This window comes from Symphalangus syndactylus, chromosome 20, assembly GCF_028878055.3.
Source record: "Symphalangus syndactylus isolate Jambi chromosome 20, NHGRI_mSymSyn1-v2.1_pri, whole genome shotgun sequence".
NCBI lineage: Eukaryota > Metazoa > Chordata > Mammalia > Primates > Hylobatidae > Symphalangus > Symphalangus syndactylus.
Genome location: NC_072442.2, coordinates 10,017,501 through 10,034,022, shown reverse-complemented (window position 1 = coordinate 10,034,022; position 16,522 = coordinate 10,017,501). Strand labels below are relative to the sequence as shown.

The 16,522-nt window shown below is 37.3% G+C and overlaps 1 long non-coding RNA gene across 3 annotated transcripts in view; it reads left to right on the top strand.

The window, feature by feature from the left end:
- The window catches only part of LOC134735378 (uncharacterized), a 478,226-nt gene that overhangs the window by 218,667 nt on the left and 243,037 nt on the right, over window positions 1-16,522 (top strand). The window contains exon 1 of one of the 3 annotated variants that reach the window (XR_010118417.1): window positions 11,215-11,242. The exons of the other annotated variants lie outside the window; for them this stretch is intronic. This is a non-coding gene — a long non-coding RNA (uncharacterized lncRNA). Of the gene's footprint in view, window positions 1-11,214; window positions 11,243-16,522 lie in introns of those variants that run through there. 3 annotated transcript variants of the gene reach the window in all.

Sequence of the window (16,522 nt, the reverse complement as noted above, 5' to 3'; positions counted from 1 at the left end):
TTCTTGTGCATTAGGGAAATTATGTTTCCAGTAATTTCATACCTACCTTGCTGCCACAATTGTTTGGTCAGTATCCTAACCGCAAAGACTGTGCCTGATCTTTAGTATTGTGTGTAATTGTTAGGTAAAATTCCAACATGCCCAACTTTGTATTTGTTTGATTTTATATAGTGGTTTAAGAGACCACATTGACATTTTCATTAATGACATGCAAGAACTCTGAAATAGAACTATCATATAGTGCCCCCACTCCATTATTTAAGATGAATAGTCTGAGACAGAGAGAGATTAAGTGACTCATCTCTAGACATATAACCTAAAGATTCAGGGCAAAGACTCTAGTTTTCTTATTAGAAGTTGAATGTTCTTTGTTTTATGTCACAGACATTTCAATAAAGTTGTTTTGACTGGAATACCTTAAAGTTCTGACCTTACCCACTGTGATGGTTAATATTGAATGTCAACTTGCTCAGATTGAAGGATGCAATGTATTGTTGCTGAGTGTGTCTGTGAGGGTGTTGCCACAGGAGATTAACATTTGAGTCAGTAGACTGGGAGAGGCAGACCCACCATCAGTCTGGGTGGGTGCAATCTAATCATTTGCCAGTGATGCTAGAATAAATGCAGGCAGAAGAGCATGGAAGGACTAGATTGGCTGAGTCTCCTGGCATCCATCTTTCTCCTGCACTGGATGCTTCCTGCCCTCCAAGGGACTCCAAGTTCTTCAGCTTTTGGACTCTTGAACTTACATCAGTGATTTGCCAGAGGCTCTCAGATCTTCGGCCACAGACTGAAGGCTGCACTGTTGGCTTCCCTACTTTTGAGGTTTTGGGACTCGGACTGACTTCCCTGCTCCTCAGCTTACAGACAGCCTGTTGTGGGACTCAACCTTGTGATTATGTGAGTCAATTCTCCTAATATACTCCCCTTCATATATTCATCTGTCCTAGTAGATCTGTCCTGTTAGAGAACCCTGACTAATACACCCACTGTGAGCAAACAAAGCCCACTTGGGGATCCAGTGACATTACCCAATCATCTGTTCACTCTATCAGTCAAAATTGATTGAGCAATCTCTGTGTGCCAAGTAGAGTATTAGTTGCTAAAGGCTGGACTTACCTGCTAATTAGATGTCATGTCTGAAACAAGAGTGTATCTTACTGCCTTTAGGATAATGGCAGAAAGAGTCAAGTGGAAAAGTCCAACCTTTGCATTCAAAATTCTACATAAAAGAAAGCATATGATATGGTTGCTTCAGATATTAATGCCACTGTGTTAACCCAGGAAGCAAGTAAACAACGCTTGAATGCACATGGCCAGGTCTGGAATCCTCCTGATGTCAGCAACATGGAGAAGAGAATTGGCTCAGAAGCCACAGGCAACTCCCCAACATCACTGTAGCTTCTGTCAGCCTTGGTGATGGTGCCAATTCCGACTAGTCCCACAGCTGCCTCCGCCGGCTGTGCTTCTTTAAATGTTCACAGCTTTTGCTTTTGGAGGGGGTTTAGTAACAGGTGGAAGGAATTTAGACCCAAAAGTTCAGTGGAGTATATCCAAATCCTTGATAGACTTAGTATATCTGATGCTAATCAGCAGACTGTTCATAAAACAATGAAGGGAGTGGATGACTTTGTCCTCTCTTCTCCTAGAGGGACTTCATATTTTAGGGAAAAGGGAATGGGGTGTGAAATAAGGGGGAGTCAGATCCATGATCTGACTTTGCCACTACTCTGTGGCTTTGGGCATGATTTCTGAAATCTGATCCTCAATGTTCTTATTTGGGTAAATAATTATAAGCACACACTTTTTTCTACAAGTTTGTGTTAAATGTTAAATTCATATGAATGTGCATGATGTATAACTAAGTGGAATAAAAAAATGAGTTGCTGATGCGTATGTATAAAATTTTTAAACCAGGGGTATTGTGGGAATATAAGGACACTGAGATAGAAAGTAATAGTGTGCTGTATATAATGACATTAGGAAAAGTCTGGAAGACTCCAGACCAAAGTAGGAGTGGTGTGGGATTGAAGGGAGCATAAGCAGGGATTTTTGCTTTGCAATTTATAAGTACTTTGAATCATGATGGGATTGTAAGTGGAGTTTTATTTTACTCTGTGTGTATGTGTTATATGTGTGTTTTCTATAAAGAGAAGTAACAAATCCTATGCAGATAGACTTTGTGAAGAGCCTGGATCACATTACATATTCTCTATGGATAACTTTATTTTTTCCTTTTCTTAAAAGTTTTTTTATGATGAAATTGTCATTTCTGCTTATTAACATCTTCTAAAAGAGATACCAGAAAACCATTGAACAACCTTTGGAGTAAGCAACATATAAGACCCAAGATTTTGAGGAACCAGAACATACTCCTAGGAAAGGGATTGGAGTTACTACCATTGTTTAAAATAATCATTTCCTGGTTGTGTACCGAGGGAGCCTATTCACCTGTTCTCCCAGGAAGCCTCAGAGTAAAATGGAAAGAAGAAATAATTTGAAATCAAAATAGCTACACTCTGGCCCTGGCTCTACAACTGAACATTTGCAAGTCACAGAACCTATGCCTCCTAATATGCCTAATCAGAACAGTTGGTTGGTTTTTCTTTTTTTCTATGTTGTTATGTAAATTTAATAATGAAATTAATACAATTTAAATATTGCAAATGTAATTTGGTCTCTAACTTTATATGGAAAGCTTTGTATATAGCAATAATATTAATGTTTTTTAATATTCTCTCCTCCACATCTATTTTTTGTGAGTTTTTAAGTTTCATAGGTAAAGGTAGGTAGATATATTTATGAGGTACATGAGATATTTTGATACAAGAATGCAATGTGTAATAATCACATCAGAGTAAATGGAGTATCCATCACCTCAAGCATTTATCATTTCTTTGTACTACAAAGATTCCAATTATATTCTTGTAGTTATTTTTAAATGTACAATAAATTATTTTGACTGTAATTATCCTGTTGTGCTATCAAATATTAGATCTTATTCATTCTATCTAACTACATTTTTGTAACCATTAACCATTCCCACTTCCCCATACCCGCAATAAGGACTTTTGTTACAGCTGTGATCTCATTAGTTGCCCTTGGTTTATTGTTTTGCAGTTTTGTCATGGCTCAACCTCGGTAGTTTGTATGTGTCTAGAAACTTATCCATTTATTCTGCATTTTCAAATTTTTTTGCTTATAGTTGATCAGAGTAGTTTTCAATGATCCTTTGAATTTCTGCTGTATCAGTTGTAATGTTTTCTTTTTAGTCTCTGATTTTATTAGTTTGAATCTTCTATTTTAAATAGCCTGGCTAAAGTTTTGTCAATTTTGTTTTTCTTTTCAGAAAAAACCTAGCTTTTCATTTTGTTGACTTTTTGTATTTTATTAATTTAAATTTTATTTATTTATGCTCTGACTTTCATTATTTCTTTTCATTTACTAATTTTCCATTTGGTTTGCTCCTGCATTTCCAGTTCTTTAAGATGTGTCATTAGGTTACAGTAATTTGAACTTTTTCTACGTTTTGGATGTAGGTGCTTTTTGCCGTACTCCTTCTTCTTAGTACTGTTTTTGCTGTGTTCCATTGGTTCTGGTATGTTGTGTTTCCAATATCATTTGTTTCAAAGATTTTCAAGATTTTCTTAATTTCCTTATTGACCCACTGGTTATTCAGAAGCATATCGTTTAATTGGTGTGGGTTTGTAAAGTTTTCAAAATTCCTCTTGTTATTGATTTCTAGTTTTATCCCATTGTGGTCAGAGAAGATATTTGATATAATTTTAATTTTTTGAATTGCTTTAAGACTTGTTTTTTGGCCTAAAATGAGGATATCCTTGAGAATGGTCTATGTGCTGAGAAGAAGAATGTGCATTCTGCAGCCCTTGGTTGAAATGTTCTGTAAATATCTTCCAGGTCGATTTGGTATACAGTGCAGACCAAGACTGATATGTCTTTTGATTTTCTATCTGAATTACCTGTCCAATGATGAAAGTAGGGTGCTGAAGTCTCCAGCTATCATTTTATCAAGTCAAACTCTCTCTTCATCTTTAATAATATTTGCTTTTTATATCTGGTTGGTCCAGTGTTGATTGCATATATAATTGTGATTGTTGAATCCTCTGGCTGAATTGATCCCTTTGTCATTATATTATGACCTTCTTTATCTCTTTTTATATTTTTTTCTTAAAATCTATTTTGTCTGATAGAAGCATATCTACCTCAGCTCTTTTCTGGTTTCCATTTGCATGGAATATCTTCTTCCATCTCTTTATTTTTAGTCTATATGTGTCTTTGTGTGTTTCCTAAAGGCAACAGATTATTGGACCTTATTGTTTTATCTATTGAGCCACTTTGTGTCTTTTGGCTGGAGAGTTTAATCCATTTACCTTCAAACTTATTACTCACAATAAGGACTTACTCCTGCCATTTTTATGTGTTTTCTGGTAGTTTTGTGGTCTTCTCTTCCTTCCCTTTTTCCTTGTTTTCTTTTTTTTTTAAAGTGATTTTCTCTGGTGGTATGTTTTAATATTCTGCTTTAGGTGTTTCTGTCTCTGTTGTAGGTTTTTTATTTGAGGTTACTATGAGACTTGCAAACAATATCGTATAACCCATTATTTTAAACTGATGACAACACTAATTGCAGAAACAAACTGATAAAGAAACAAAGAGAAAACTAATATCTCTACACTCTAATTTCATCTTCTCACTTTTTAACTCTGTTGTTTCTATTTATATCTTATTATAGAGTTTAGGTCTTAAAAAGTTGGTGTAATTATAGTTTTTGATAGGTTCACAATTTAGTTTTTCTACTTCAGACATGAGTAGTTTACACACTAAAACTGTAGTGTTATAATATTCTGTTTCTGTGTACTTACTTTATCAGTGAGTTTTGTTCCTTCACTTGATTTCTTATTGCTCATTAATATTTTTTTCTTTCTGATAAGAATTCCCTATAGCATTTCTTGTAGGACAGGTCTGGTGTTGATGAAATCCTTCAGCTTTTGTTTGTCTGGGAAAATGTTCATTTCTCCTTCATGTTTTAGGGGTATTTTCACTGGATATACTATCGTAGGATAAAAGGTTTTTTCTCTTTACATTTAAATATTTTATGCCACTCTCTCCAGGCCTGTAACATTTCCACTGAGAAGTCTGCTGCCAAATGTATTAAGCTCCTTTGTATGTTGTTCTTTTCTGTTGCTGTTTTTAGTATTTTTGTTGTTGTTGCTCTTCGTCTTTGGAAGTTGATTATTATGTTTTTAGTCTTATTTATGTTAAATGTGCTTGGAGTTCTACAACCTTCTTGTACTTAAATATTAATATTTTTCCCCAGATTTGGAAAGTTCTTCAATATTATCCCTTTGAATACATTTTCTACCCAAATATCTCTCTCCACCTCCTCTGTAAGGTCAATAACTCTTAGATTAGCCCTTTTGAGGTACTGTGTAGATCTTGCAGGTGTGCTTCATCCTTTTCGATTCTCTTTTGTTTTGTCTTTTCTACCTGTTTCAGAGCTTGTCTTCAATCTCACTAACTTTGCTGCTTCAGCCATAGCCTGAAGTCAGCAACCTTAAGAATCTACTTAGTGCTTTATTCTACTGTGGCTGAGCTGGCATCCAAGCCACAGGACAAAGTCTCTTCCACACTTTCCTCTTCTTTCTTCGAGCAGGAGGAATCTGCTTGTTTCCTCCTATTCATGGCCACCACCACCCAGGGTCCAGGGGACATACGGCCTGACTCCTGCTGATGTTCATTCACAGCCCAACGGCTCTAAAGTCAGCTTATGATGAGCGCTGCCAGACTCGAAACATCCCCTTTAGGTAAGTGGGTTCTTTTCTGGCCTAGCATAAGTCCAGAAATTCTTTATAGAAGCCAAATCCTGGAATTGGGGACCACAGGAACTTGGTTGGTGCTCTGCCTTACCATGGCTAAGCTGGTACCCAAGCTGGAGCACAAAGTCCCCTTTAGTTTTCTTTCTTCTTTCTTCTTTTCTCAAGCAGAAGGAGGCTCTCCCCATTGCCACCGTAGCTAGGAATGTGCCCTGCCATATCCCTAGTAATGAAACAGTGCTTGCCACCCATCATAGGCATGCAGCCCAGAAAGATGGATGGATGGATGGAAAATTGTGCATATCCAGGACATTTTTAGAAGGGAGATAGTCCTAAAAAAACCAGTAAGGGATTGGGCCTGGAGCTCCATAAATCTTTGTCTGCTTTTCATAAGTCTGGAGTCAGTGAAAGTAGAAAGACTTTATTATTTTGGCAACAGTTCCACAAATATTACAAATCTGCTGTATTGTATTGTCTATCACTTTCCCACTATACTATGGTACTTTGTCAAAAATGTTTAATCTTGGTGGTATTTAAGTACCATTATCAGATTCTCCCATGGAAGAATGTTGTTACCAATTTAGTAATTTACAGTACTAACCCTTGCAATAAAGAAAATGCATTTAAACATGGGAAGTTTCTTATACAATTTGATGGGAAGAACTTTGAATTGTAGAATTTAATTTAGTGTCCCTAAGGTTTCTTTTTTTTCCCTAACCCTTAGAACGTGAGGACCTTTTCCACATGTAGGCTAGGATGAGATCCAAAGTTTCAAAGGAGTGATTTGTGCCAGAATAGAGGAAGCTCTGACTTAAGTCATTATATAACTGATAATCAGTCCTGGTTGATGCTTGCAATTCCTCAGTCACTAAATAAAACATGAGAGTAGTCAGACTCCTGGGAAACTCTTTATAATTTAGGGCATCTATTGTAATGTTTCTTCTGGTAGCTATTGAAGGCACTAAAAGGCTTTCAACATCAGCCTGACAAATAAAATATGTGTTTAAATTGATATTATAAAGAATGATATGATGTATGGTTTAACATGGACAGTTAGGGGTTGATGTAAAATATGACACTAATGCCTTAACAGACTATGGAGCTCCTTTGCAAAATTTTGCCATTTTTCATCCATGGAAATTAACTTAGTAGCCTGTATACATGTGTCAAAACTCTCATTTCCTCAACACTCACTTATAGGAAAGTTGAAACGAAGTGAAATGCAGCTTTTAGCTAAACTAGCTATCTAAGGAATCATAAAATTTCTTTTAAATTATCTCAGAGGAAATCAAATAGAGCTAGTTTAAATCCTGGCTCTGGGTTGTACAAATGTGCAACATGGGGCCTGTGACTTCCACTTGCTACCTCAGTTTCCACATTTGTCATGAGAGTTTTATTGTGAAAGAATTAAGTGTATGGACTATGCTATAAGAATTCTAGTGTTTGAATCCTAGCTGTTCTGCATTCTATGTAGCTATCACTATGCAACTCCTGTCGGTCACCTGTTGTATTCGCTTGCCAGGGCTGTTATAACAAAATACCAGAGAGTGGGTGTGTAGTGAATTATTTTATAGCCAGGGCCCAACTTATGATGGTTTGACTTGTAATTTCTTTACCTTACAATGGTGTGCAATGAAAACACATTCGGTAGAGTCCTGGACTTATGGTAGGGTTATTGCCCAACAAACCCATTGTATTTTGAAAATGTAATATAGCCCCATTCTAAATTGAGGATCATCTATTATTTTATGTTACCTTGGAATCTATTTTAAATATGTTTAACGTTCTCATACCTGAGGCAGGTTTCAGTTGTCCTTTACACTGTTTCTAATTCTACATCTTCTCTCAGTTTCTCAATGTACAAGGTCCAGATAAACCCACCTGTTTATGCCCAAATGAACGTTTTGCATAGATTTCTAGTCACCCTCTCCAATTGCTTTTTTGTAACTTTTACTACTGTAAAAGTTACCACTGTCTTATTATAATCATGTGATTACCTTTTAACTTCTCCCAGTAGGCTATGAGCTTTTGAAAGCAAGGTTCTGTTTCTCATTTATTTTTAAATGTATTTGCTAGTGAACAAATGTTTGGTAGCAAGTGGATGAACAACAATTGAAACGAAGACTGTGCATTAAGGCCTCTTAATCATTGTTTTGAATTTGAGAGATGGCTACATATGGGGTGATTAACAGTTATGTAGAACCTCACCTCTGCCCAATATTTCTAGTGATTCTATTTAAACTATGATTGGAATAAAGGTTTGATGTGCAGTTTGATGTGCAGCAACAAAGAAAGTAGGAATAGTTTTTTTCATATTCAATCATTCTTCAATATGAATCTGCCTAAATTACTGCATACTAGAGATATCATATTTTCTTTCAGATCAATTATAGTTTACTATCTAAACCTCTGGCCAGTCTGAGTCTACTTAATCATAGCCATTGAGAAACAGAGAACTGGTATTATTTTCATGAATTCTGAGAAAGACAATACCATTTTGCACTTTTCTGCCTAAAATAATTTATTTCAATATGAATCGGTAATATTCGTACTTGAAATATCTGTTAAGGCGTCAGTCTATCCCCATTGATAGTGGAGAGTGAATTACAATGAAAACTTATACGGAAAATTGTCTTTAGTAAATGTATTCTATGTAGTTATCCAGACAGTTCTGAGAAAACAGAATATCAATTATTCAACACAAATATATGATACCTAAAATGTTGGAAAATCTGTAAAGTTTTGGTCAGATGTAGCTAGCAGTGCATCATTCTACAAGGAATGATCGAATTGGTCTATAGCATATTGGTAAATAATGTAGGAAGAATAACGACTTTAGTGAACTTGAATCACTCATTTGAACAACAGATCCTAGACTATACAGATATAGACGACAAATATATCCTTGTAGTGGTTTTAACACTAACATCTCTTTAAGAAGATCTAAGGGCATTCCTCTCAGAAGATATTGTTAACTCAAAACCCTCAAGCTTTCACATAATCAGAATTATTATTGTGGTTGCCTCTCTAGATCACTAGGTTTTTTTTTTTTTTGAAATTTCATAAATAGTGAAAGAGATTTCTCATCCTGCTATGGTTTGGATGTATATGCTCCTGTAAAATTTATATGTTGAAACTTAAGCCCTGAGGTGATGGAAGGTAGACACTTTGGGAGGTGATAGGTGATGAGGGCTCTGCTTTCATTAATGGGATTAATGCCCTTATAAATGGGGCCTTAAAGACTTGCCAAATCTTCCAGCTCCTTCTCCCAAGTGAGAATATCAATATGGAACCATCTATGAGAAAGGAACCCTCACCAAACACCAAATTTTCCAGCACCTTAATCTGGGACTTCTGTTTCCAGAAATGTGAAAAATAAATTTCTATTGTTTATATATTGCTCATTATAAGGTATTTTATTATAGCAGTATCCCAAAAAAAGTCCCCAAACCACAGGTATTAAAAGCTCTGTGTGGAATTTTAGACCATTCTCTTCTTTGATCAATAATAGAATGATGTGACAGGCAAAAATGAGAATATAGTGCTGTTCATTTTGTAGTAAGACCTATATTGCCACTCCATGCTGGTTTTATAGGTTTTTTTTGCTATGTTTTTGGTAAGAAAAAAGTTATTTTGTCTATTAGCTTTTGAAGAAACAGTTTTAAAATACTTATAAGCGTCAATTCCTTCCTAGCTTGGAACTTTTAATTGTTAACAAAACTCATAGGTGTATTCTAATCAGGATCTCAGCTATAAGGCTTTTATAATATCTCATCTTTACAACCTCTTTAAAAAGTTTAAACTAAATGACTTTTTTATTATTAAAAATATTTTTCATAGAAAAAATAATTGACAAGAATACATATTGATGAGTACTGTGAAGAATTTTGCTTAAAAATAAATTGTTTCAGATTTAAAAGTATTTAAATATTGGATCACTAAATATTGGTTACTATAGTCAAGTCATCATGTAAACAGTAGGTGATCAAAGGAGAACTAGAAGCTACCCTTTGAGTTTGTTCCCCTCAATGCCTTCTCTCTCCCTCTCTTACCCCTATATCTAATATGGACAAATCAAGACACTTCATGGGGGTTGAAATATCACCCCCATAAATTTCTGCTAAAATATATACACAATACCTATTAAGGTAAGGTAAACATATCCTTTACGTCATTTATTGCTAGTAATAGGAGTTATTTTGTTTTATTACTTATGTTTATAATTGAAAGCAATGGTAAATAGGGGTGGTAAATCATCCTGATAGATCAAAAGCAATGCGGAAAAAAATGAAGCCTGGAGCATTTTTGATACAGCCAGATGGGAGAGTGCTCCTCCGAGAGATCCAGCCAGCCCGTCCACTGCGGTGGAGCCTCAGGAAGTTCCCGCCATTTGCAGCAGGGAGGACCCTAGCCCCTCCTCTTCCTGTGTGGAAGCTGGGATTTGATTGGCCTGGCGGGAAGCACTTCAGCGGAGGAACGCTGGCTTTCGAAGACGCCGTGTTTCCCCCGTTTTTTCCCCCTCTTTTCACCGATTAAAACCCTGCTTTACTCGCCGTTTAAACTATCTGCGAGTCTAAATTTTCGTGGCCGTGGGACGGACAAGAACCTCGTTTTTAGCTGAACTACAGAAAAGTCCTGAAACATTTTTGGAACGCAGCTTGGGGGCTCGAGAAGTGGTGAGTGAGATGCAAACCAAGAATTCTTTTTCCTTCTCCCTTCTGAGCCTTTTCATCCTCATGGCCTTTTCCTTCCTTTTTCAGGAGGGCCTGGCAAGCAGCAGTTCCAGGCCGCTCCCGCGCCCTGCAGGGGCTGGGACGCATGGCCCAATGGTCCTAGCCCCCAAGTGCTGCTGCTGGAGCCTTCCCCTTTTCCAGCCAGGAGATTCAGCTCCATAGGACAGGAATTAAACTTTCTCCCTGGTGGAGGAACCACTTGCATAAGAATAAGAGGTTCTTCCTCAGGCATTTTTAAACTGTAATTTTTTCCTTCCCCTTCACCCTGCCGGTAGTTAATCTTTAAAGTTTTTTTTTTTTCTTTTTTTTGAGACAGAAAAAAAGGCTTCAGCCCAGGCTGAAGTGCAGTGGCACCGTGTCAGCTCACTGCAACCTCCCTCTCCTGAGTCCAAGCAATTCTCCTGCCTCAGCCTCCCGAGTAGCTGGGATTACAGGCGTGCACCACCATGCCCAGCTAATTTTTAAATATTTTTAGTAGAGACAGGGTTTCACCATGTTGGCCAGGCTGGTCTCGAACTCCTAACCTCAGGAGATCCACGTGCCTCAGCCTTCCAAAGTGCTGGGATTACAGGCATGAGCCACCACGCCTGACCGTTTTTTTTTCTTTCAGAAGAATTTTACTAGGTTAGCCCCCGCCCGCCCTGCTCCCCCCCCGCCCCCCCCCCCACCCCCCAAACTGTCATTGTATTCTCTGCCAAGTTTTGGTTGTGAAATCAAGCTTCCATCTTGTTTTACGTCCTGGGGACATGGCCAGTAACTACTTGGCAGGGCTTGTTTAGCAACCCTACCTTAGGGGATGAGCCCTCTCAGGTTAGATATCTGCACAGCTGCCTAGCCTTGTCTTTTAAAGGGCCCCACACAGAGACTGGGTTTTCTTCTGCCTGTGTGTGTTGTGTGTAATGTCTGTAAAAAGAGCTCTAATTAATTTGGTCTAAAGAAAGGCAATTGCTTGGATGTAATATTTTTCAAAGGGGAGATAAAAGCTGTGGTACCTTTCAGTTCATGTGACTTTAATCGTTAACAAATATAAACAGCCCTAAAGACTGTTGGTAAAATGCAGTTCAGATGCAAGGTTTGCTATGTGTTTTGAGGTTACAAACTGCTCTTTGGGCTTTGAGAACTATTTGACTTGCCGGCTTCACAACTGGTAAGGCTAGGGGACCTATGGAACTAACCATGAAGGCACACCTTGGCTGCAGTTAGCACACAATTAAAGCAACTTAGCAAGTTTTACCTTAAAGTTAAAATTGCTAGGATTTAATTGAAACTACTAGAAATAGATTTACATGCAAGGAGGGTAAGAACAGTAAAATTGTGTGTGCGTGTGTGTGTTTGTAAAAAGTTATAAGAAGGCATGGAAGTGTAAACTTTTGCCTAGTGTTAAAGGATTATTTTGAGTTAAATTAAGAAAAAGATGAAGTTTCAGAGAAGCGGTGGAATAATTGTGGAAATTAATCTTGCAGAAGGGGTTCTCTATGTGAACATATTAACTAAATTCAAAAAGGAGTATTAGATGTTTTTTTCTGTAAATTGGGCATTGAAATAAAAGCATAGCAAGGTGTTCCTAAGGTGCTAACCTGCTCTCTGGCAAAATTTGTAAACGGTTATAAGAAGTTTTTGCTTCTTTAGAATTTCTGAGTTATCATTCTGGCAAAATAAGTAACTGGTGCTAGTCTGGAATTCTATTTCATAATACCAAGTGTTTTAAACCTCGAACATTTAACAGCCTTCCCCAAATCAAACTTCAGTTTCAAAATTGTCTTCCCTGGCACCTGGCTTTTGGAATACTTCAGAGGGCCACTGATCAGTGTCCAGAAATAACAGGTAAACAGGATTAGTTGACATGTTTAGGTACATGGGATTGCCAAAATGATGCTCAATCTTCTTTAGGTTATATTTTGGTGATTAATGCTAATATATGTTCCAAAATTGTATGGGGCATCTAAAATTCTAATGTCCGAGTATACGCTATGAATCATAATTAGGGTTTTTATGTTAAGTTATTGTAAACCACAGAGATAACCAAACTTCTTTATCAGTTGTGTTTCTAACTGTAACTACCCTGGACATTTTGCAATTCACAGACAATTGTTGTCTTATTTAATTCTTTTCAAAGGATGGTTTATAATGAGCTATATAGCTTTAACAGGTGCTCTCCAATACAGCCTTTTAACAACTTCAGAGGTTGTAGCATTGGAATAAAGGAAAATGTACAGGACTCAGAGAGCTGAAATGTTCACGAATGTCAAGCAAAATGAGTTAACTAAATGGACTGAACTCAGAAGCTGAAGCAAATCTTTTTGACTTTTGCTTGGAATATTGCTGATCCTTGTTTTGTTGTTCAGAGTCAAGGAAACTTATTTTGAACTATTTACGGCCTTTAATAATTGAATAAGTTATACCCCCATGATCAAAATTTGAAGCATGCTTGTTTCTCTCTGTCTGGTTCCTCTAAAATTTGGAAACTGTGAGTATTCTCCTGGCAGTATATAGTTGTTTGCATCAGTACAATAAGAATCAATTTTTCTTTTGCAACAGAACACAATTGGAGAAAGTGATTATTTTACCAAGGCTTTGACTGGAAGGGTATGCTTCTCTTTAAGGAGTCAATCTTGACTTGCAGAGCCTATAAATGCCCTATGGGGGAAACTGGCCTCATACCCTCATCTACGCAGTCCCTGTACAGGGCTCCTGACCTGTGGTCTGTAAAAAAATGTCACTTTCTAACAAGTCTAGGAGCTCCCAGTTTATCTTGGGACCTTAAGGGGAGAGAATCACCCAACTCATACGTGTTTTGAGGATACAAACCCATGGTTGGGCTCAGCTTTTAAAGGTCTTATCTGGCTGGACGAGGTGGCTCATGCCTGTAATTGCAGCACTTTGGGAGGCTGAGGTGGGTGGATCATGAGGTCAGGAGATAGAGACGATCCTGGCCAACATGGTGAAACCTCATCTCTACTAAAAATACAAAAATAATAATGATCATAATAATAATAATTCCAGCGATCCGGGAGGCTGAGGCAGGAGAATCCCTTAAACCAGGGAGTTGGAGGTTGCGGTGAGCCGAGATTGTGCCACTGGACTCCAGCCTGGCGATAGAGTGAGGCTCCATCTCAAAAAAAAGGGTCTTGTCTGAGATTCCTTGTGAAACAGCCTTCCGTCAAAGCCAATCCAAAAGGCCTATGTAGAAATAATTATTCTTGCTTCACTTTATGCAGGTAATCAGACCAAGTATAAGGCTAATGTCTATTTTGCAAACCACTCAGTCCTTATCATAATTTTTTTTTTTTAACAAAAATGGGGACTGGAGAGAGAGAAATTATGTTCCAAAACTTACCATACATTTGTCATTAAATTCTAAACTCATTAGTTGTTTTTAAGTTTTTGCCTACTCTTTAGACTAACCTTACTTGCTCCTGTGAACCAACCATCAATCTCTGGCTGCAGCTCAGAAAGAACAAGAGGGATGGGTAATATAGAAATCTGGATTAATATTCTAGTTCTGACAATTATCCTGCAAATCCTGCCAGGTGATGGAATAAATAGAGAATAATTAGGGTGCCTGTTGCCTGGAGGTTTCCTTTTTGGGAAAGTAAGACCAAGGGAACTAACCAAAGCCAGCATCATGCACCCAAATCCTAGCAACCATAACTATTGCTACCAGTTATCTGGGAGTGTCACAATGAGAGCCAGGTGGGAGGGGCTCCCTGGAAAAACCCCAACCGGCCTATGCACTGGGGTGGAGCCACAGAAGTTCATGCCCTTTGCAATGGGGAAAAGTTGGCCTCCTCCTCTTCCTGTGTGGAATCTGGGATTCAAGCTGTGAGTGGGAAGCACTCTAGCAGGGACTTTGGCCTTGGGAGAGTCCCTGGTTCCCCCTTTTCTTCCTTTTCACCCAATAAAACCCTGTTTTACCATTCACATTGTTTGTGAGCCTGAATTTTCGTGGCTATGGGACAAAGAACCCCGTCTTTAGCTGAACTAAGGAAAAGTCCTGCAACATTTTGTGTATATGTAGGATGGCAGGGGATGATATTGTTGCTTGGGAGAGGGTTGTTGTCTGAAAGTGAGAGCTCAAAGTAGATGGTAGGTTGGAAATAAATGTGTTCTTTGTAAATGTGTCTGCGGCTGTTTTGAAACCTCATAAGCTGGCGTATTAGGTATTTTTATAGCAGAGAACTTAAGGATAGTATAATGTGCTTCTAGCTTAATAAGATTCTAACACTGTTGTTTGAATATATGATATCATCATGTTTAAAATGTAATATTCATTCCATTTATGCAGTCTCTTTCCCCTGGTTGTTTGTGCTTTCCAAGGTGATATAATAAGAAAATAAACAGCTCAAATGGTTTTTCCTTCACATTTTTATCAGTTTAGAGAAATAGGGTGACAATAAATGAAAAAAAATCTTAACATTTATAAAGGGCTAAACAAGGGCTAGGTACTTCAGATATATATATATATCAGATATATATATATATATCAGATATATATATCTGATATATATATATCTGATATATATATATCTCAGATATATATATATATATCTGACATATATGTATATATAAAATCTTGTTATATCCCCCAACTCTCCTTCAAGGTAAATATAATTATCTCGATCTTATAGATAAGAAAATGGAAACTTTGAGATGTTAAGTAACTTTTTTGAGGTCATGTAGCTTATAAGGGTAATATTAGATTGCCCAATTTTATAATCATGCTCTTTATCCTACACTGCATTTGGAGAACTTTAAAAATGTAGGGTCCTAAGAAGTCATTGACCTTAAGTTCTTTCCCCCAAGCAAATTTCTTAAATATCCAATGCCTGACAAATTACCCAAAGGATGTCTTTTTCACTCAAACAACAAAAGTGAAACAAAGTGGTATCTCCTGCCACCACCACCTTTATTAAAAGTTTTAGCATATGCCATTCCCATAACATGACCTAGTTAATATGCTGTCTATGATGAATTCACAAGAACGTGAAACAAACAGTTGGAATCAGTTTGCTAACTGCCCCCATGGGAATGAAAGTTTGGAAGAGGAACTGCAGTCTATGCTAGGTGGAATAAAGGTCAGACCTACTTGGCAATCACCAAAACAGAATATTGGCATTAAGTCATTGCTTTTCAGAGACGAAGCTATCATTGTAAAAGTTTTCTTTGCTTTATCGGGAAACTTGAGTCACTTCCTATTCAAACAACTGTTCTATGTAGGTCTGGCCTGGATCCTCTGCAAGGGTATTATGAAAACTTGCAACTCTTAAAATATGATCTGAGAGTGCATTGTATAAATTATCCCATTATAACAGTGCTTCTTAAAGTCTACTGCATATAGGAATAACCTGGGCATCTTGTTCAATTGATATTTTGCAGTCTTTAAAGGCTCCCAAGTGATGCCAATGATGCTAGATCCCATTTTGAGTATGATAAATCAAGACTATTCTGCATACTTACCTGTGGTGGTTGCTTTAAAGTAATTGCAAAAATCTTTAAATAAAGCCAATCGATTTAGCATCAGTTTTTAAAAACAAAAGTATTTTTCCGAAGCTATCTTAAAAGTACCCTTGCCCACTCCTGAGCCACCTGGTTTTTGTTCCTTATGACCTAATTCAACTTACTTTGGTTTAACCCAGCATGCTTCCAATATTTTCATTTGTAGTCAGCGTGTGTCCTTATTCTTTTTTGATAAGTCGCACTCTTGAGACATCACATAAATGCCTAGCTCACCTGGCCATTAGTCTATAATCACTGTCATATGTTTCTCTAGAAAGGAGCCCATTCAGAAACTTACCTCCCTTATTTTTTTGGTCCATAGAAAAGATCTCTTCCCTGATTTCTCAGAGAACAAAAAAACAACAACAAAACAACAAAAACTTTACCTTTGTCTAAACACAACTTTAGCTGTGTCTGAAGCTCCAAAAATTGTATATGAAGCTATTGAAAAATATGGGCAGC